The sequence below is a fragment of the Mus caroli genome, chromosome 14, assembly GCF_900094665.2.
Source record: "Mus caroli chromosome 14, CAROLI_EIJ_v1.1, whole genome shotgun sequence".
Taxonomy (NCBI): domain Eukaryota; kingdom Metazoa; phylum Chordata; class Mammalia; order Rodentia; family Muridae; genus Mus; species Mus caroli.
In genome coordinates, this window is record NC_034583.1 from 40,726,059 (window position 1) to 40,748,278 (window position 22,220).

At 43.2% G+C, this 22,220-nt stretch overlaps 1 long non-coding RNA gene across 1 annotated transcript; it reads left to right on the forward strand.

The window, feature by feature from the left end:
• Window positions 1-1,263: 1,263 nt before the first annotated feature.
• Window positions 1,264-8,783, forward strand: LOC110308862. Its single transcript, XR_002379619.1, has 4 exons — window positions 1,264-1,462; window positions 3,188-3,262; window positions 8,189-8,272; window positions 8,593-8,783. It is a non-coding gene; the product is annotated as an uncharacterized LOC110308862 (long non-coding RNA).
• Window positions 8,784-22,220: the final 13,437 nt, after the last annotated feature.

Consider the following 22,220-nt stretch of genomic DNA (forward strand, 5'->3'; position numbering starts at 1 on the left):
GCCATCACTGGAAAGAGAGGCCCATTGGACTTGCAAACTTTATATGCCCCAATATAGGGGAATGCCAGGGCCAAAAGAATGGGAATGGGAGGGTAGGGAAGTGGGGGGCGGTATGGGGGACTTTTGGGATAGCATTGGAAATGTAATTGAGGAAAATATGTAATAAAAAAAAAACAGTGAAAAAAAAAAAGAAGAAGAAATCACTGAAAAAAAAAAAAAAAAAAAAAAAGAAAAAGAAAAAAAGAAAAGAAACAAGATGGGGCCAGAAAGAGTATGTGGGAGGACTGTGGCCAGTGAGCAGGAGCAGAACCTGGGTCTTGCTAACTCCTACTAGCCCAAGGCTCAATGGGTAATTTCAGGAGGCCCTGTGATCCCACTGGGGACACGGTTGTGCTGGGAGAATCTCACTGGTTCAGACCACAGCAGGACTAGGTTGTTAGTTGGCGCCATTGCCAATCAGCTGGAGCTGCCCCTAGCTGGTTCCAACCCACCAGCTGGGTCAGGAATGCAACTTTGACCCACAGCCCTGAGTCCAGGGATGCTTGCAGAGCTCAGAGCTTCTGGGTCTGCTGGTGTAGCAGGTGCCCTGGTGCCCTTGGTATTCTTCCTGCACTGTGTAGCTCACCCCATGACCGGGACAGAGTTCACCTGGGAAATTCCATTTCTAAGCTTTACTTTATTAACAGAGCTGAACGGAATGTTACATTTTCTACAGGGGTGGGGGGAGAGGGAGGAATCTGTGAGCCCCGATGGACCGGTGGCATGAAATAATGAGCTGGGATCATCACTGAGCCCGCCTGTGCCAGACAGAGGCTTAGCAATGCCCTTCCAGAGCCAGAGCTATAATGTAATCTGTTATGTGTGACTCAAACCCACACCAAGCTTAGGCTTATCTCTACACATAAGTATCTGAGAGTTAAAATGACCAGACTAGTGTCGCATCCAGTGTGACTGCCCCAGCCCTGACTGCAACAGAGTGCCCTAATTACCCAAAAGCTACTCCCCAGGTGGTGTTTAGCTGATGGGTCCTGTCACCCATGCAGATTCTTCTCTCTCTTGCCAATTATTTCATGAGGACGACATCGACTTGTTGAGGGAAAAAGGGTCCCCTGGAAACGGATTGAGAGGAGCAGTGGAAGGTCCCTCCCTGTCCCCTCCTTTGCTTAAATCACCTGGGCATCAGGTGGGATGAAGTCCCCATGAAAAGTTTGTGGTTGCCATGGAAACGATGGTTCTGCTTTACCGGAGGCCAACTTGAAGCAAGTCTTTCTAACCTATCTACAGAAAGAGAGAGATTAATTCTCTCCTTGGTCCCCCTCCTCCTTCCCTTTCCTCTCTCCTTTCTCTGCCCCTCCATATGCCCTTGTATAACCACAGGTAAGTATACAAAATGTTTTGTGGGTACCATGATTGATGGTGACTGCCAGATATTTCCAGCATTCGCCTCCATCGCCTTTGGTAGGTAAGTGGGGTCATATGAGTTTGCTGACAAGTCCTATTGGTCACTTCTGAGTTGCCACCAAGTTAGAGCACTCTCCCCCTCTGCATGTGACCTGCAAGGTCCAAGAAGGCAGTTGCTCTATCACCCTGGTGACTACCTAGACCTGACTGCCACTCACGACAGTGGGCAAATGCCTCCGCAAGAGTGGTTGGGTTGTCCCAAACCCACAGGAATAGGGCTATTTGTTAATGCGATAAAGTGCCTTCACTGGCTAACACACGTTTAGAAAGCCAGCCACTGGGTGTGCCTGTTCTTCCTCCACGTAAACTGAGGAGGTAGGCACTGTTGTCCTGCCCACTTTGCGTTTAAAAAGCCCCAGCTGAAAGAACGGAATTAACTTGTCAGAGAACGCGGCAGATGGCTGCCAGGTTTGTCTTCCCCACCTTTTAACCCGAGACCTTAACCTGAACACTCACCTCTGTGAGGCTTTGTGGGGCCACAGGAAAGGTAACACTTGCCACAGATGCTTGCAAACGAGACTTTGCTTCAGCTTGTTGACACCTCACTGCACGACAGGACTTTCTTCTCATCCTTAAGATCCACGTGATTCAAAGGGATGGCTCAGTGGGGTTTGACTGTTTGTTTCTACAGCTTTATTTTTAAGTATGTGTCGTGTGTCTGTTGGGGGGAGGAGGATTGTACATGGGAGTGCAGATGCCTTCAGAGGCCTGAGGAAGGTCCCCTGGAATTGACACTGCAGGCAGCGGTGAGCCACCTGATGTGGAAGCGGGGAACCAAACTTGAATCCTCTGGAGTAGCAGTATAGGCTCATAACTGCTGAGCCATCTCTCCAGCCCCAGGGAATTTGATTTTTGACAAGTCATTATAATTTGATGGTTGACATTTCATCATTTTCTAGAAAACTATGATCTGGCAAATATAAACTCTCCTCACAGCAAGCAGCCCTCAGTAAGTTAGTTTTATTAACCAAAAAAAAAAAATCATTCTTCGAATTGATGGCTGTGTGAACGACCTTTGGCCTGTTGTAATATAGCAATGTGTCTACTGCAGTAAAAATGCCAGAGTAAGACACGACCCACAAAAGGCAATAAAGGAGCAACATTCCAAAGACAAATACACTGGAGACACTTATGACAGCCCTGGGAAGGAGGGGGCAGCAATCAGTTATAAGAAGTGACAGTGTTTTGGCAGCCTCCATTACGCTAACTGACAGGGAAAATAAAGCTAGTATAAATTACTTTCTTAAAAGAGCGAGCCATAAACGTTCCAAATAGAAATCAAAGTTAGCCTAGGACTTTGATTGACAGCTGCCATGTGCCCCCTCCTCTGCCAGTGCACTGAGGTAGGCGTTTCCGTGGGACAGACATTAAAACCTTTCTAGCGCTACTAATTTCTCTTTGGTTATTTGATTTAATCTGGGTTTTATTCTGCTGTTAATCCTCTCAGACTTACTCTGCCCCTCAGATGGTCTCTTTGAGGCATATCCTCATCTGGGTCTGCTTGTGGCTAAAGGCAAATCCTCCATAAATTTAGTCAGGAATAGAGAGAGGGTTGTCCATTCAAACAGCTATTGTTTGTGATGCTGTGTTTCCTAAAGACATTATGAGTTATTATGATTTTTTTTCTTACTTTTATTTCTGTGGGGTTCATGTATGCATTTGGTGGTGTGCTTGTGTAGGTCAAAGCACAACTTCAGGTAGTCAATTCTTTCTTTCCACTGTGTAGGTCTGAGGATGGAACTCGTGTCTTTAGGCTTTGTGGCAAGTAACTTTACCTGCAAAGTCATCTAAACAACAGATGGTATGAATTTTTGGCTGTCTATAAGTGAAACCCAACATATGAGCATGTTTTACCCTAAAAATGCTTATATTTTTTCCCTTTTCACTTCTGCTTTCTTAAGCTATATACATATTTTCTTCCATATAAAATGTCTGGAAAAGTTAAAGGAACTGACTCTTTATCTTTTTCTCTGGCATCTTATTTATCTATTAAAATGGGTCAGGCAGAAACATCTCCTGATGGTGACTAGCTACACCCCACAGGTCACCTCTAGGATTGGGACATGCAGTGTTTATTCTATTGGCTAGCCAGAGACCACGGTATTGGGATTCTTGCTTAAGAAGAGCTCACACATCCAGGCTCTTTTCAAGTCTCGAAGTGGCTTAATGTTCAAAACTGCTTCCTTGGGATGAAAGTTCAATCACCATTTGGGTCAAAGTTGAAAGATGTCTGCACTTCAGTGGGCAGATGAGGGTTTGGAGGTTCGGGCTGAGACCTGGTGTGTGGCCGAGGTGAGCAAGGGAGATAAGGAAGAGCCAACCCCACTTTCAGTTATCTGCTTCTGACTTCCTTAAGAATCGAGGTTCATTAAATTCCTCTCTTATGAGAAAGAAAAAATTCACAGCCATCAAATAAGTAAATCCTACCTTTGTTCTGGCCAGCGAGGTCAGCCTCCTGTTTCTGCCGATGGTTTTCTGCAGCATGGAATTCTACAAGTCACAGATATTTATGAAACTGTGCTCAATTCAGTTTCTCCTCCTGATGTAGCTGAGGGCTCCAGTGTCTCTTGGTCAGGGAGGGATTGAGTTGGCGGGTGTTTCTCTTGGAAGACCCCTAAGAGAAGACGGCAGATCTGAGGACCATCTTTGCACAGATTCGATTCGGAATGCAAGAGTCCCACACATACATGCTGCATGCAGGGATGCTGCTGCCACACGGAAGCAGCTTAACAGCATGAAAACTTCACTTTTTTACAACTCATTTTAATGGGATTGGATCTAGTGGTAGAGATTTTACTAAGCCTGCCTTGAGAGGGGGGGAGGGAGGGAGAGAGAGAGAGAGAGAAAGAGAGAGAGAGAGAGAGATTCATTCACATTTTTCTCTAGACTTCTGGCTCTCTCTCTCTCTCTCAAACTCATCAATATTACCACTTAGCATTTCAGTGTTAATTGTAAAGCCAAGAGAAGGATTTTCTTATACAAGCTGTAAGACAATAGTGGTCTTTGGATATAATTCTGAGGCTTCAAAGAAGAGTCTTATAGATTGTAGATGTCAGTGAAAATGCAGAAAGCAAATCTTTTCCCCCTGCACATACAGATGAGGTAGCATTCACAATTTCCCTCCACATGCATGGCCTCAGAGCTGGAGACAAGGGTTCCCAGGACACAATCTTTGTAAAAGGAAACTCAATAATCAACACAAAAGATGATTTCCTGTGTGTGGTCCCATTGCCAGAGGCAGGCCATAAGACCTGGGGATTCTTGGGGTTTGTGTCTATGTCTATTGCCAATGCACCATGCACCCAAGCCTTAGTTATATTCCACCTCTGCTTTGTATGACTATAAATGAATATGTCTCAGTTGCCAGACGGTGTCATAAAACAGAAGGACTGTGGTCTCCCTCTAGGCTACCCATCCCTTTTAAAAGTGTATTTATATTTGTATTGTTCTGTTAGGAAGACAGAGTTGCACGTGGCCAGGCACCCTAGAAGGAGCAGATATTCTTCAGGTCACACAGCTGTGACCTCTCCCTCCCAGCTCCCTGGTTCTCATGTGTTCCTAAAGCTTTCTTGATCTGGGTTGGAATGATAGGTTGCTATTGGTTAGAAGTGCTTCTGCCTTCCACAAAAAGTCTCACTGTGAACCACAGATAAAGCTATTCAATGGAAGAATGGGCGTATGAAGGCAAACACTTTGATTATACACACTTACACCGCCTTTCAGCAGCTGGACAAGAGCAGGCCTCTCAAGCACAAGGATTCCCTGGACTCACAAGAAAAGCAAATTCTGATGAGTAGACCTGGGTCACCTAGAGAGTCAGTATTTCCAGAAGGACCACAGGCCACCTCTGTGGCGTGACAGTTCTGGACGGTACTCTTGACTAGTAAAGGAAGAGAATATACTCGAGAGTTGCCCACTTTCTTCTTCCAAAGCTCAAAAGCAATAGAATGTGTACTTAAGAGTGAGGATCCTAAGCTGGGGCGTGTGGGGGCAGGCCTGTAAGCCTACCACTTGGGAGGCTGAGGCAGGGAGATTCCAGCTTCAAGGCAAGTCCGGACAACTTAGTTAGACCTTAGCTGCCTTAGTCAAGATTTCTATTGCTGTGATGAAAAACCATGACCAAAGTAACTTTGGAAGGAAAGGGTTTGTTTGGCTTAAGCTTCCACATCACAGTTAATTATCAAAGGAAGTCAGGACAGGAACTCAAGCAGGGCAGGAACTGAAATAGGGAAGAATCTTGGAGATAGGAGCTGAAGCAGAGGCCATGGAAGGTGCTGCTTACTGACTTGCTCCCCATGGCTTGCTCAGCCTGCTTTCTTATAGAACCCAGGACCTCCAGCCCAGGGATGGCACCACCCACAATGGTCTGGGCTCTCCTCCATCACTCACTAAGAAATGACCTACAGGCTCACTTCTAGCCTTATCTTTAGGAAGTATTTTCTTAATTGAGGTTCCCTCCTCTCAGATTGCTTTAGCTTGTGTCAAGTTAGCATTAAACCATCCAGCACAGTATCCTATAATAATAAAAAGTTCAACGAAACCTGAAGATGCAGCTCAGTGTACAGCCTTCTCCTAACATGTGCAAGGCTCTGGCTCTAATATCCAGAATTGGGGTATGGAGCAGGTTCCTGGAGCTGAAATGTCTGGTTTCAAATCTTGGTATCAACAAGTGCCATTCATCTGTAACTAAGCATTGATTTTTAACTCCCAGCAAACACGGTTATTATGGATATTGGCCAAGATGGTGTCTTAGAATGGATGATGGTTTGACATGAGACAGTAAGAACTGACAAATGTACGTTCACAGCAGAGACATTAGAGGGTCTGAGTTCCAGGACTGAGTAAGAGTGGGAGGTGAGGGAAGGCACAAGCAGCCACTATATTCCTGCATTGGATGCAGGGTGGGTATGTTCCATCCACGCACAGAGGGGCATGGGGGACCAAGGAAGAAGTAAATGACACTGAGGAATGATGTATACAATTTTGGACACATCAAGCTGAGGAAATATATGTTTGGAAGGGTTTACCATGAAGGGACCATATGGAATAGCAAGAGAGAAGACAGGACAGAATTCTGGCCAACCCACATAGGGAGGGACGGAGATGCCGAAGAGAATCTACAAAGGAAACGGAATGAGTGCTGGGAAGCAGGAAGAAAACCAGAGAAGTGTGGTCGCACGCCTCTGATGGGCCAGGAAGCCAAGATATTGAAGAGGAGTACTTCTAAAGACAGGAGAAAGAGGGAGAAGCGTCTTAGGGAGGACCTTGATGGTAAGGTTTGAAAATTCATGGCAGATGTCACTGCAGAACTACACAAAGACCTTTAAGTGACAGTAGCATGTAGATGCAACTGTAAAAGGCCAGAAAGGTTAGGGTGCCACAACTAGGGTGTAACTGGAGAAGAAGAATCAGAAAATAGAGACAGAGGGTGGTTGGTGATTGGGGGTGGCAGTGGCTACAAACAGACACTGGGGAGGGGGGCTGGGTCACAGGTGATGTCAGTCACCTTTTGTTTTAAAAATGTGGCAATTAGAAAGTGGAAACAGCCATCAGAGGAGGAAGGAAGGAAGGAAGGAAGGAAGGAAGGAAGGAAGGAAGGAAGGAAGGAAGGAAGGAAGGAAGGAAGGAAGGAAGGAAGGAAGGAAGGAAGGAAGAGAGAAAGAGAGAAAGAGAGAGAGAGAGAAAGAGAGAAAGAGAGAGAAAGAAATCCATGAAAATTTCAAGTGAATATTGACAACTGTATTAGTTACTCCAGAAAGTCTTTTGTATGTAAAATGTTAACCTATAAGCCTAGATTTATGTTTGAATCAGAATAGGATGAACTACTAGCTGCTAAAAGCTCATTTGTGCTGAGGTCTTGGGGCTGCTCCTTTGGGTTTGAAACTTGTGTCTGCCTGGCTCGGCTGTACACATCTGTCGTTCCAGCATGTGGCAGGCGGAGGCAGGAGGATCAGAAGTTCATAGCTGTTCTCAGCTACACACTGAGTTAGAGGTCAGCCTGGGCTATGCAAGATCCTGTTGCCAGCAACATCAAGAAGTGTTTGTGAGTGTCCTCTTTGCATTAGCCAGTGCTCTTCCTTACTGCCTTTGCTCTTGTGGTAGCTGAATCCAGAAATACTGGATCACAAATTTCCAGTGTGCTTTCAGAGAACAGTATATTCTGACATCAAAAGAAACTGAATCGGAGAGATAGCTCGGTAATAAAGCACTTGCGTCACAAGGGTGGGGACTAGAGGTAGGACTTTCAGCATCCCTGTTAAAGCTGAACAGACAAGGAAACTCCTGTAATCCCAGCGCTTGGGAGGGAGAGCTCAGAAACCCCTGGGGGCAAACTGACTAGCCAGACTCCCTAAAATGGCTGGCACCATGTTCGGCCAGAGACCTATTTTCAATAAAGAAAATGGAACACAACAGAAGAAGACACCTGATACCAACTTCAGGCATCCACATTCATATGCACATTTGTGCATGCATATGCCTTCATACATACCCACGTGCAACACACACACACACACACACGAACCCACACACATATGCACATACTGTACACAAGTGCAGAAGAGAAAAAAAATAAAGAGAAATATTTTTACAAGAATAAAGGCAAGAATGTGGTCTTGTTTTGTTCATCCTGACACCTCAGGCTGCGGCTCAGCCAGGACCCAGCCCACAAAGGTACTTAAATCAATGTTTGTTGAATAAAGGCAACATAAAATATTGTACTTAATAGGCTCTGCTCAAATCCCACTACTTCAGAGGGCGTCTCCTGACGAATCCCACTCTTGGAAGGCGCTTTGTACTTGTGCATTTCTGTGTAAGCTTTTAATCTCACCATCTTGCAATTATTATTCATGTGTTGTTTTTAGTCACTGCCTTATTAATTGTGTTTGTGTGAGAGAGAGAGTGTGTATACCTGCAAATGCACGCAGGCATCATTCCCTCAATTCACTGTGGGTCTTCTAGGTCATATCTCATGGTTTCCTTGGTTTTGAATTCCCATACAAGTCTGGGCACAGTTGTATGTAAAAATACTTGATGTAATCTTTTCGTTTTTTTTCTCAGCTATACCTTTCAATATTTGAATTATTACCTTAATAATAACTTAGCTCCTTGTTTATGTTTTTCTATTTCCAGAAAGAAAAAAGAAAATAAAGAAGGAAAGACTGGACACACTTGAAGCTGAGATTTCATAAAACAACAGTATTCTAAGAGACTACATTCTTCATTCTTCCCTAGAAATCTAGAAGATGCTTCTGTTAGCAAATGTCATATATAAAGTCAAAAAGTCAAAATGAAGTGTTGGTACCTAGGGCCTTTGGGTTTTCCAGCCTGATTTCCCTTGCAGGCAGCTGCCTGGTTTCTTTGGTTCAGCTGAGGCTGAATGGAGAGTGCCACTCACTTGGCCCGCACACACTGCAACTTTTAATTGGGTAGTAAACAGAGGAAAACACACTTCCTGTTTCCAGTAAAAAGCAGGCATATGAGAAGGAAGGCCTGAAGCCCAGACTGTGCCTATGACCTCACAGGCTTCTTATGATCAACCTCCAACAGCATCCCTCAGGAGAATGGTTTCAGGCACAGCCCTTTGGGAAGCAGAAGTTTTCCAAGATACAAAGAATAAATAAGGCCGTGCGAAGTCAGCATGTAGAGAAATACAAACACCAAAATCAATCTGCTTAAACCGTGATAACCACAATCAGTTCTTCACACAGCTGATGAGACTTGAATGTGTGCCTTTTATCAACTTGATTCTCTATCGCACATCTCAGTCAATGTGTATTGAAGCCTTGCTTACATAGCAGGGCTGGATTCAGTCCGAAGGGTGTGGAGAAGAGAAAACATGGTTCCTGAGCCCAGCTACCTCATCTGGGCTAACAAACTAGAGTTGAATTTCAAAAGTAAATACTAAGGAGGTATTTGTTTCTTTCGGTTTTCTTTCCTTTTTTATTGATGAATGAAATTAAAAGCACGATTTATAACTTTCCAGACAAACATGCACATGCATATTTCATTTTGTGAGGCAATGTCTTACCATGTATCTCAGACAGCCCTTAAACTTATTACATAGCCCAGATTGCTCTTTCACTCACAGCAATACTCCTGCCTCAGCCTCCTGAGTGCTGGGACAACAGGTGTGCACCGTCATGGTCAGCATGTCTTATATAAACATCTAAAAATACAAAAACAGTGGACTATTTTAAGGGCATCAAACAACAATTACATAAAAGACATAGTTACATAAAATCACCAAACTTGTAACATATGGGGTGTATTAAGCCTCTTAGAAAAATGTACCTTTTCTTAATATTTAGTCCTTTATTATAGAGCATTTGAAGCCCTTTCATTTGTGAAACACAATTATCACCAGGTTAATTAAAAACAGCTCTTTCCAGAAATTAATGACGAAGAGCCTTATTTATAATATGCTGTGACTTATCAAACATGCGCTTCAGTTCATGCTCATTGTTTTATTTAGCTCTGTGGTCTTTGGGGATGGACAAGGTTTCTAGTGCAGCATAAGTGTCCTCAGGCTGGCGAGCCAGGCTTAGCAAGGCTGTGCGCTGGCCGATGGCTTCTGCTGGCCTGCATGCCATTCTGTTTTGCTACATGCTCATGCTTTGGTTGTTATAATGGAGCTGCACTGCGGAGAACCCAAAGCTTTACATCATAGCATATGCTTCTTGTATGACATGTTTATTATATTTCTCTCCATTGGCTTCACAGTACGTTCCCACAGTAGGGCATAGCTATATGTATTTGTTTTGTAGGTGTGTGAGTTCGTGCAACCTCCCCTCTGATTGGGAGCTTTTTAAAGTCACAAGAACATCAAGTGTTGGTACCTAGGACCTTCGGGTTTTCTAGCCTGATTTCCCTTGCTGGCAGTTGCCTGGTTTCTTTGCTCTGTTGCAAGAACAGATGAGTGCTGCTGTGTTATGGCCACACCAGCTTTATATACTTAGTTTCCACACCACCCCTCTACTCACTTGTAAGTCTGTCTCCCGTTTTGAAAGAATGCATCCTTTAAGGGTGACACTCATTCTGGTGTTTCGTTTCTTTCTTTTACTAAATAGTTTTTTTCATTGAAAACATTTTTTGTATGTATGGTATATGGGTGTTTCGCCTGCATGTAGGACTGTGTATCCTGTGTATGCAAGAGCCCATAGAATTCAGAAGAGGGCATTGGATCTCAAAAAATTAGTTATGGATGGTGGTGAGTGCCATTTGGGTGCTGGGAATTGGACCCATGTCCTTTGTGAGAGAAGCCAGCTCTCAAATTTGAGTCATCTCCCCAGACCTTTCCTTCCTTCCTTCCTCCCTCCCTCCCACCTCCCTTCCTCCCTCCCTCCCTCCCTTCCTTCCTTCCTTCCTTTTTTTCTTTTTCTTTTTTCTTTTTTTTTGAGACAAGGTCTTCCTATGCAGACTTGGCTGGCCTGGAACTTGGTATGTAAACATAGACAGATTCGGGTGTTTTCTTTAGAGGGAAGTCCTTGGTGGTTTAGTGCTCTTAGGAAGAGAAGCAACTGCATTGTTGTGTTAATATCAGTAGCACAACTTTCCTGTTGTGTGAATGTCACTTTGTAGATCTGGAAGCTGGGCATTCCAAAACAAATTATTTATTTATAATGTTTACCTACAGATTTTTTTTTTTTAAAAAGAGAACAACCTGCCTCTTGTCAGAAGGCAGTATCAGAAAATGTACCTGATTAATACTTCGGAGGTCTGCTACTTTGTCTTTGCTCTAACACCCACTCAGAACTTTGGCTTTCTCGTTGATTCTTGATTAAAATTCCTTGGATAGCCTCAAAGTACAATCCCTTAGACAAATTTAATTGCCTTTAAAAGAAAAAATGCCAGCAATAGAAAGCCCAGTAGGAAAACAGGCATTATTCTAGAGAGCAGCCACCCTGAAGACAGTTTTGTTAGTGGAAACACATTAGTCTTTCACAAACTAAGCAATGGTGATATTTACAGAGCACTTTAGGAAAGGTCGGAGGCTGTCTGCCCACAAACCATGCGCTTGCTTTTGGAAAACCTGCTACTCCAACAGGTTTTTCCGGGGGTTGAGGGTGTCCATGGAAACTCCCAGGGTTTTTGCAGTTTTAGGTTATTTAAGATATATTAAATTCATTTTAATATAACAGAAAACTTCCTCCCCAGTCAACCTCTTAACAGGTATGGAGACAGAACTTTCTTTACAGCAAACACTGTCTAGCTCAAGGCATTGAGAACTCAAGATCCTAATTTTTAGGACAGCATTTCCTAAAGTGGGTTCCACTGGCGGGAGTGAAGGTTCTGGGGGAGGTGTGGAGGGGGCTTGCAAGGAGGGGTCCTTGCGGTGCAGAAGACTGGGACCAAGCCGCCTGCCCGGTGCTGCGGAAGGGGACGGCGAAGGCAGAGGGCGCCACCGTGAGGCCCCCATTTCAACGCTTGTCCTTCTGATTGTGGTGGGTTAGAGATCACAGGGAAGCTATGCTATCAGTTGAGGAGACATCAGACAGTGTAGTAAAGAGGGTAATCCATTTATTTTGAGAGAAGTTTGCACTCAGAGATCATACACGCAGCAGATCACAGAAACACACGCAAGCATGAAATTTAATTTTTAGTAACTCTTTCCCGGGGCTTCCACAGAAAGCTGCGGTGAAAGGGAAAAGGTAATCACGACACGGTAATTACAGAGGGCTGGGGAACGAAGAACTTTGAAAACGTTGTGTTTTTATGATTTATTTAAACACGAGGCCAGTTACCGTATTCTAGCAGAAAATGGCGAGATTAACATCACAGAGATAACACTTTTAAAGGGTAAAATCATGAAGAAAGAATGGTGGCCATGTCTGCCTGTTGTGATGTGCTCAGTAGTGATGCAGAATCTAGAAATGTGATAAATATTGACTTACCAGGCTTCCAACAGATGGAATGAAGTATGTGGTAAAACAAAGCAATACATTTGTGCTTCGGGCATGAAATGGGTGGGAGATTAGACGGGGGCTCCCCTGGATTAATAAGAGGAAGCAAAGTGGATAATATTGTCTATGCCCAACTGCAGGCCATTTTCAGCAAATAAATATGGGCAGAGAAAGGAAAGACAGACAGAAGGAAAGAAAAAGAAGGGAGGGATGGATGGAGGGAAGGAGGAGGAAAGATAACAAGTAAGGAAAAGGGCTAACCCCTCGCTCTTTCCCTGGGCATTAATTCTCCTTTTTAAATTTTCTGATTTTTAAAAATATTGAAAAACAGAAATAATTATGTTTAAATTTTTTGAAAAATCAAGTTCAACCAAAACTCTTGAATTAAACGATTAATGGTCATCTATATCTGGAGGGAAGTAGGATTTGGTGTGTTCAGTGTTGGTTTAACCCATGATACCAAGGAAGGAGGCTAGGACAAAGACACCAGCTCTCCAAAACTCCAGCATTTAAACACCCAACACAAGTGTATTTCCTAACATCTCTACTCAAATTTTCTCTGAAAGCAAAAGGAACAATGTGGGAGACATTAGAACTGTAAAAACAGCATTAGTATCTGGTAGGCATTATTGCACTGGTGTGTGGGTGGATGGTCCTCCATTTTGAAAAAGAAAGTCTTTGGGAAAACCTTTTAGGAAAGCTTGGGTGGAAAGGTCAGTCTTTCCTGGAGAGTAATATGCCGGATAATACAGGAAGAGAAGACGAAGGTGGATTTGCCAGTTTGGGTTTTGGTTGAGACGCTTTGTGGTAATGGTGGCTCGTTTTCACATCAGAGAACTAAGACTTTACATGTGAGGCTGTCCAAAGTGTTATCCTCACAGCTAAATAATTTGTCAGACTGTCAAACGTACAGCCATCCCTGAGCCAGGAAATTCGTCTTGAGTTTGTGTCTTCACACGGCACGAAGGCTGGAGGAGACAGTCTGGCTACAGATCCCACTGGCTGCTTCACCATCCATCTCTCTCTTGATTGATTAAACTGCATTTAAGAACTACTTTATTTTTCAAGTCTTTTGTTTAAATTAAAAGGTTTGCAAGCAAAGGTCGGCTGCTCCCTCCAGCACAGGACTGGAATCCAGGCATAGTAGCACCAGTGTTCTGGGGCTGCCATAACACAAGAGATGACCAGGCTCGGCTACCATGGACTTCTCTGGGGCAACCGAGACCCTAAGGGCTGTGGGGTTTATTTATTTGCAATAGAAGATCTGAGTTGTGAGTTCTGGCTGGGGAACCTTTGGTTGTTGTGAATAACAAAACTCTGCTTTTCGTTGGAAAAACCTGTCCCCATATGTGGAATATACCTGTAGCCTCACCCGCATCCTGACCATCCAAGTCAGAGCATTTTTCTTTAAGGTGCACGTACACCGTCTATACAAACCTCCATATTTTATCACAGTTAATAAACAAAACAAAACAACCCACACGAGACAAGACAAACCAAAACAACAACCAAGACATCAACTCTCTACAGTGCTTGGATTCTTAGATCAAGAAAGCAAAAATAATATTCGCTAGCTTTTAGCTGCAATATAGAAAGGGTTTTATTTTATGTCTCAAACAGAACAGGACCACACCCCAGAGCCCTCCCGCAAGCATGGCAGATGAACAGGAAACACAGGCATGTTCTCTTCCTCCCTTCGGAGGTTCTTCTGCTGGGGTACACAGCAAGCAAGAAAAACTCAGCAGAGGATGGAGAAGTTTTTGAGCCTGTCTAGCTTCATGGGCAGCCACTGAAGTCCACTCCACAGCAGGCCCAGAGGAAGAATGCAAAGACGAGCAACTGCGGTAGCAGAACCCTCAGCCTGAGTGCCAGAGAGGGAGAAACTGTCCCCAGCCTCTGGCTCGCCTTTGTTTCACATGGTTGGTACTGTTTATGATGCCTGCCTTTATTTCATAATGTGTTTACCATGCCTCAGCGTGAGGCCAATTCCTTTGTCATGTACTTGATGAAAGAGGCAAGATCGGGACGTTTCCACACAGGTAGTGGGACCGACTCTGGAGACTAAAGTCTTATTTCTTCATGTTAGTTTTTTTTTTTCATTTGATACTTATAGAATTTTAAGCTTCCATCTGTTATTAAATTCTATGCAAAATTGATTTTTGGATTAGATTTTAGTGAGGTCCCCCCCCATTTTCAATTATAATTAAAGCCTCCATAATCATCAAGGGTTGAGTGGAGCTGGTGCTGGCAAACTCCTACTGAGCATCAGTAACTCAGTGTGAACAAGGTTAGTGAACCATAGTAAAGGGACAGTATTGCCTTTTCATTCTCATTTCAATGAGATTCAACTTGTAATAAATAAATTTGCATATTGATACTGCAGATAAAAAAAAATCCAGAAATCACACACACAGACATACACATGAAACTTTCACACACTGGACATGTAAACAGTTTTCAGTTCCTTGAGAAGGTTTCTAGGCTGTGGGCACAGCAGCTACCAACTTCCTGAAGTGGGTTCTCACAGCCTGCCCATGGTGTCTTGGCTGCTACTGACAAGTGTGGACTTTACACATGGGCACCGACTGGAAGATAGAACTAAGATTTAAAAAACAAAAAACCCAGACTTCCTAATTTGTCCAGCTTTTGTTTCTTGAACCTTATTGATGCTGAGACACAAACGAAAATGTTGCACTAGGAAATGAAATGTAGGTTAAAAATCATCAAGCCCTTACCTGACTAGTGTAAATAAGTTTAGCTGTTTTAAAAATGGTTCTGATTCCCCAAATTTAACTGAAAAACAAATATATCTCTTCGGAAGATGCAAAATATTAAAAAATATATTTGCTTAATTGCAAACTTGATTGATGAAAAAGACTTTTTTAATCATTAAACTCTAGTTAAAAAAAAAAGTTTCTGGAAAAGATATTGTGACACATACCGTAACCTCAAGTCATTAAAAATGTTACATGCGCATTTTCCTGATAGTTTTATGCAGTGTAAATTGCAAAATAATTCTAAACTTCAAGAGTGACTAAAATTAGTTCTATAGGAAATGTATGTAAGGATGCCCTTGTATCCAGTAGGTCACCATACTGACAGTTAGTTCTTAGCACTGTCAGACAAATACCGACTCCTAATGATCAAAGTAAATTAATATTCTACTACTTGTACTCCTGATCCAGTACTTCAATAAAATAAGCCAACCACTGTCTATGTAAATAAAAAAAATGAAGAACAATTTGAAAATACATTCAGATACCCAAACAAAATTAAGCTGATGTCAACAATTATGGGTCTAAAACGTTCCCACAGGATGACAGGGCCACACTGGTGGGAAGAAGAAAGATACTTTTCCAGCATTTCTCAAGATGTATTTACCCTTTAAAAAGTATCTAGTTTTCATTTGAAAATCTTTACCAAGTGGATTGAATCTAAACAGCTAACCATTTGTTACACTTATAACCCATGTAAGCTTTAAATATGTGAGTTTTTGGGGGAGGGAAGGTTAGTATTGATTGATGGACAGGCTTGGCAAAGCACTATCATCTATATACAAAAGCTATCACAAATAGCCAGCCTCTTGAATAAGGCAGGAGATGAAAAAAAAAATAACCAGCATGCAACAGAACGTGTTTACTTAGCAGGCACACGGTGCTTAGGAGCGTTCTAATGAATAAGAAATGCTTTATTTCCTGGGTCTGAGACACAAAGCCAAATCATGAAGAATCAAAGCAACTCAAAGTATTAGGTAACAATCAGTAAACTTGGGCAGGATTCTTTTTCCCTCTCAAGTTTAATTGGCTCATTGTTCCCAAGAACTATAAACCATAGGCTTGGTGGCTGTGCTGAAGTCTACTCCTATAAAGGGAGATTAGCATACTCTGGAACTTTGCACTAATCCTTGTTTTGAGTTAACTCAAGCAGATTGGATTAGTAATTCTTACCTACCACCCACTAGAAGGGACCCCGGCTCCTTGTCTCTGACAGCCGGTGGGATTGTACACCTTCTAGGCATTATCCTCCAACCACAAACATTCTTGGGGGATGTGGGGGACTGTGTTCAGAGAGAAGGAAATTGTATATGCTGAGGGCAAAAGCCCAGTGCTCTTGAGGCTGGACCAGCCAGCCGTCATTATCATCTTGGTGCACTTTTGGTTACTGAGGGTGGTGTTTGTGTATTCTGAGGTCATCTGTGAACTGGTTTCCCTTTTCCCCACATCCGGGGAAGGCTGATGCAGGAAGGAGGGGAAAAGCCTTCTTCCTTGCTCTCCATTGGAATCATTTCCACATTCTTTCTTTCTCTCCTCAACTCTCACAAGACCCCAAAGAAATAAACCAAGCAGTTCTCTAGAAAAACCGTTTCTGCCCGGTTCTTAAGGGTCCCGGGCTCGACACAGTAATCAGTGTGGAATGCTAACTGAGCCCCTGCCCTCAACACCAGGACATAGAGGATTCTGATCCTATAGGCTGGGGCAGGTCGCCATGTGCCTGAAGAATTCTGATTTTCCATCTGTGGATAAATGCTTTGAAATCCTTTTGGGTTCCGACATTTAATTTCCTAAAAATCATATACTGATCACGGCTACCCATGACCTGTGTGTCCTGCTCCTGCCTGTGCAAAGCAGCCCAGAAATAGGCTGCTGGCCTCATTTTCTTAGAATTCTTCACTCCAGAGCAGCCAGATGGCCTTTTAGTCATGATGGCACACAGTTAATAATTTTTACTTATTAAAAATTATGAGAAACAAGACAAAAATAGTCCATTTTTTTCTGCGGTGGAGTGAGATATAAACATCAACTCTTAACATTATTTAAAATAACTACAGTAATAGAATGTGAAGCAGAATTCCCAGTAGGTTAAATGGGTTATTTTTTAAGGCTCTGTTGTTTAAAATTACTTTGCTTCACTCTTTTTAAGTGAATACCAGGTAAATGAAGACTGCTGTCATTAATGGTGGATAATGGCCTGCAGTGTGGAGGAATTTAGAAAAGGGAGATAATCACTTAGCACCTCAGTGGTGCCCAGCGGCCAGACAATTGACATCCAACCCCAGGTAAACAGACAGTAGTGTTCCATTTGCACAGGGCAAACCAAGGAGTTGTGTAAAGGTGCCAGGGCTATCAAGTTCTAACAGGATTTGAACCTCTGTCAGCTGCAGCCCAGTATACCTGTCATTCCAGTACCAAGTTTCTGATGTTTCTCATCAAACAATAAGACATTAATCGATTGAAGGGGTGAGAGGAAGGAGAAGCTGGGTTGAAAGGTGGCTGTGAGCAAGGCTTGTGAGAGTGGGCACAGAGGCAGGTCTTTGGAATGTTGTTAGCAGCAGGAGTTGTCAATGAAAGCAAGCAATCTAGAAACAAAACAAGGCTTGCAAAAAGAGGAGGTGTGCTCTTCAGGATACAGCATCACAGCTTCTGAGTAGTACATCCCTCCTCCTTTCTCCCAACCAATACCACCTTCGTGCTGCCTTAGCACCCAGCCAAGACACCCCCCTGAGTCCCAGAATAGCATCAATACCAGACCCAGATGCTGTTGCTAGGACCCCAGTCCCTTTGTCAATGGCATCTTCATCTTATAACACCATCTCCAGGCCTTCTGTGACCCTCTGCCACCATGGGCTCAGCACAGTCCTCTACTGGAGTTTGTCTCAGGGGCAATGTCTCCTTCCTTCTCTCCTTTCCTTCCTGCCTCCCTCCCTCTTTCCTTCCTTCCTCCTACCTTCTCCCCCTCTCTCCTTCCCTTTCTTCTTTTCTCCCTTCCTTCTATCCTCTATACCTCCTCCTCCCCTTTCTTCTATCCTTCTTTTATCCCTCCCTTTCCCCCTTCCTCTCTCTCTCTCCCTCCCTTTCTCTCTCCCTCCCTCCCTTCCCTCCTCTCTTTTTCTTGTCATTCTCCTTTCAGTCTTTTCCCAGTACTTAACATCTTTGATATGAGACTGAAATCTGTCCCACAGGTGGCAGTTGAGACATCATTGTCTCCATGAGAGTCTGTACACCATAACTTGCTGAATGGCTCATGGAGAAAAAAAATCCAGAAACTGTCTCGCTGCTTCTGGAAATATTGCATCTGTAGGCTTCTTGATGGCACAGGAACACTCGAGTTTCCTTCAGTGGAGCACACTTCCCACACTTTGCTTCCTTTGTTTTCTACTTTCAAGATCCTCATGTTATTTCTATAAGCTGTGCCCTAAGGACAATGGGCAATCCCAGTGTGAGATGCTGCAGGAAGAGTAGAAAATTCTCCATTGATGCCACAATCCTCAATGCCACAGGCGCACCATTTAGACTTTTTATTTTTGTAAACTTTTGCCTGAAATGAAGCATGCATGAAATGAAAGTTTATGGTGTGCTACTGTGCCCCAGTTTCCCCATCCAATGCTTATCTGGGGGCCCAAGTGAGAGAGTTCACATTTTTCTTATCAAATTCCTTCTTGTTAGATTTGGTCTATTAAGATATTTTTAGATTCGGATTCTGTCACATAGCAAATAGCTTTTCCAATAAGCTCCAGGGCATTTGCAAGTGTGATTAGCTTACATATCGGGTACATCATTATCCTGGTTATTAATAAAAAGGGTGAGACCAGACGCGAGAGCCTGGTAAACACCAGTGTCTAACCTTCTCTCCAGAGTGACGTTCACAAGCAGACTCCTGCACCAGCCAAGATCCTGACAGAAAAACTGAAACCACTGTAGCACTCAATACAGAGGAACTTAATACGGAGCAGTTGTTTCACAAGCAATGTGAGATTTGAGATGTTTACCACAGAAGCATAGCACAATGCCACCAGAGAGTGCATGAGTCAGAAGCTGATTCACGTAGAGGCTGGAATCATCAAATGGGCACCAGCAAAAAGATAGAGCTGAGGACTAACAGGAGTGTTGGACAACATGAGTTTGATTCTCAGAAGCCATAATGGAAGGAGAAAATTGACTCTAGATGGTTATCATCTGACCCTATACATGCCATGGCATTTGCATACTGTCACATGAGCGAGCGCACACACAGTTAGGAGGAGGAGGACGACGATGTTGATGATGATGATGATAAATTTAAAGGAAAAGCTGATCTAAATAGGATATCTCCATCAAATCCCTCCCCTCAGAGCTCAAGGAACCCCTTGAAAGAGGTGGCATAAGAAGTGTAAGAGTCAAAGGGGATGGAGACCAGGAGAACAAAGCCCTCGAAGTCAATGGAGCAAGGCTCATATAAAGTCACAGAGTCTGAAGCAGCAAGCACAAGGCAGACACAGGTCTGCACCAGGTCTTCTGCATACATTTTAGCTTCCAGATTAGTATTTTTATGCGACTCCTGTGTGTGTGAATGAATGGGTCTCTGACTTCCGTGCCTGCTCTTAGGACTCTTTTATGTTGGCTTGGCTTCTCCAACATCCTCATGATGTTTTTATTTTATCATATCATATTATATTTTGTTATATTTGATAGTTATCTTGTAGAAGCCTGTTCTTTTCTAATGAGAGAAAGAAAGGGATTGGATATGGATGGGGGGAGGTGGTGAGAGAGGAACTGGAAGGAGTAGAGGGAGGGGAACTGTAACTGGAATATATTGTATAGGAAAAGAATATTTTTAATTAAGGGGAAGTAGAGCTGAGAAGTTGTTGCAGCCATGGTAGGAGCTGCCACTAAAGGCCCTATGGAAGCTGGCTGGTGAGGGATCTTGGTAACCACAGCTTGGTTAGATCAACCGCTTTGGTTAGACCAACCGCTGTGATTTAGAGCAGAAGGGAAGTCAACTTTACATGACAGAAATCCAGGACTATCTAAATGGCAGGCATTTGACATCGCCAACCATTCAGCTACTCACCCACTTGGCATTTTATCTCCTCAAAATAGCTGATACCCACCATCTCTTTGGATAGAGTTGTTTGGCCACTTAGTGGTGGATTATTTCTGAATCCAAGATCATTTTGTTGTTGTTCACAAGAAAATAAGGAAAGAAATCAACGTGTCCCTATCAATAATACCCTCCCAGAGGACTTATCCGTGTAGATTAATAGTCTACTAAATGAAGAAATGAAGTTACTTTGTACTAAGTCTACATGATTTATACTTGCCCATACAAGTCCTCACAAACTACAGGCCAAGGAGCTAAGCCCAGCACATCCAGATTGCACATTGAACATGGCCACACTCACTCACTCATACTTGACACCAGAAAGGCAGCTGTGAGCTGAGCTGATGTGAAGGTAACTAGAGACTCAGTGAAGTGTAAAATATTATCTGATCCTTGATAGAAAAAGAAGACAGAAGGCACCAGAACCTGACTTAGAATTTGCAGGCTTCAACTGTAGCTTCTAGATAGTAGACACTGTCCATCTCAAACTCATCCTTCTCCTGTCCCATTGACCTTTTATGCATCACAAGTTCTTGGCTTGTTTGTGTGCTTGCAGAACTCATGCCTTGAAATTCCAATGGTCAATATGATGGCATTAGGTCATGAAGGTGGGACCCTCTTGAATGCGACTGATGCCCTCAGAAGAGAGGACCTGAGGGGGTCTTCTTCATTCTCCACTGTGTGATAACAAAGCACAGATTCGCCCTGTAGAAAGCCAGGAAGTGGGATTTTACCATAAGCCTCATCATGGATGCAAGCCCACCCCCAGCCTCCAAGAACTATGAAGAATAAAGTTTTGCTATTTAAACTATCCAGGATTTTGTCACAGTAGCCTGAACTGACTAAGACAGTAAGTAATGACATTGCTCTGTCTCTTCTGGGAACTCCCACAATGGCCCATGAGAGCTTACATGGAAGGATTTCTCCCTATTTTTCTAATCTTCCTACATTTCTACCTACAGACAATTCTGTGTGATTCTGCCTTGCTGGAATCAGTCTATTGAGGTGTTTGTAGATGCTTCTCCTTTCTGGTGAACTCTGAAGACATAGGAGGAACACACCACAGTAGGATTTTCTCCTTGCTGGTCTGTTGGCCTGGAAAACTCTTGTCTCAGATATCAACCCAAGGGGCTCCTTTGATGAAGGACCTGTTTTTCATTGGTCCCTTTCCTGACTTTCTACTGCCACCTTCTCTCTGCACAGTGTCCTTATCCCCTTCTTTGCTTTCCTTTATGGTAAAGTAGGTCACCCTGTGATGCATTCATTTTCTTTCGGTCTGTTACTGCCCTAGTCCCCAAGGGCAGAATTGTTGCCTTGTTTGTTCATTAACATATCCCTAATATATAAGACAATGCCAGGGAAATAATAGGTATGAAATATTTTTCTTTTTGAAAAGACAATGTCTTTGATATTCCAGCCCAGCCTTGAGTGTAGCTGAAGATAACTTTGAATTTCTGATTTTCCTGCCTTTACCTCTCAGATGGGGAAGGGGGGTTATAGGTGTTCTCTATGCCTGGTTATAAGGTGCTGGCCACCAAACCTAGGGCTTGTGCATGGTCCACAAGTACTCTACCAAATGCCTTATTATACATCCCTAGGCCTACAATGAGGTTCTCTGGAATAAAGGAATTTCCAAAGCACAATTAACTCATTTACAGCCAGTATCTACTTTCTTATCACTTTTATAGACAGGCTAACAAAGAGAATTTCAATATAGAAAGAAGAAACATTGTTTAACACTAAGTTTCTTTGTTTGCTTGATTTTTGGATTTTGAGTACAAGTTAACCACTAAAGACTTTATAGTCAACATTTTTTTTTCCTGGTGCTGGTATTTTATTTCTTTGTGTACATTAGGCCATGAATTCGTATGGAATGGGCTCCAACAGCTCAGGCTCTTTTCCATTAGTCCTCACAAAGTGTGCTTCTCTGGGTGGCGCAGGCTGGCGCTTCAGCTGCACCCAGGTGCCCTTCTCTTTGGCTTCCTTTTTCTTCTGGTCGTT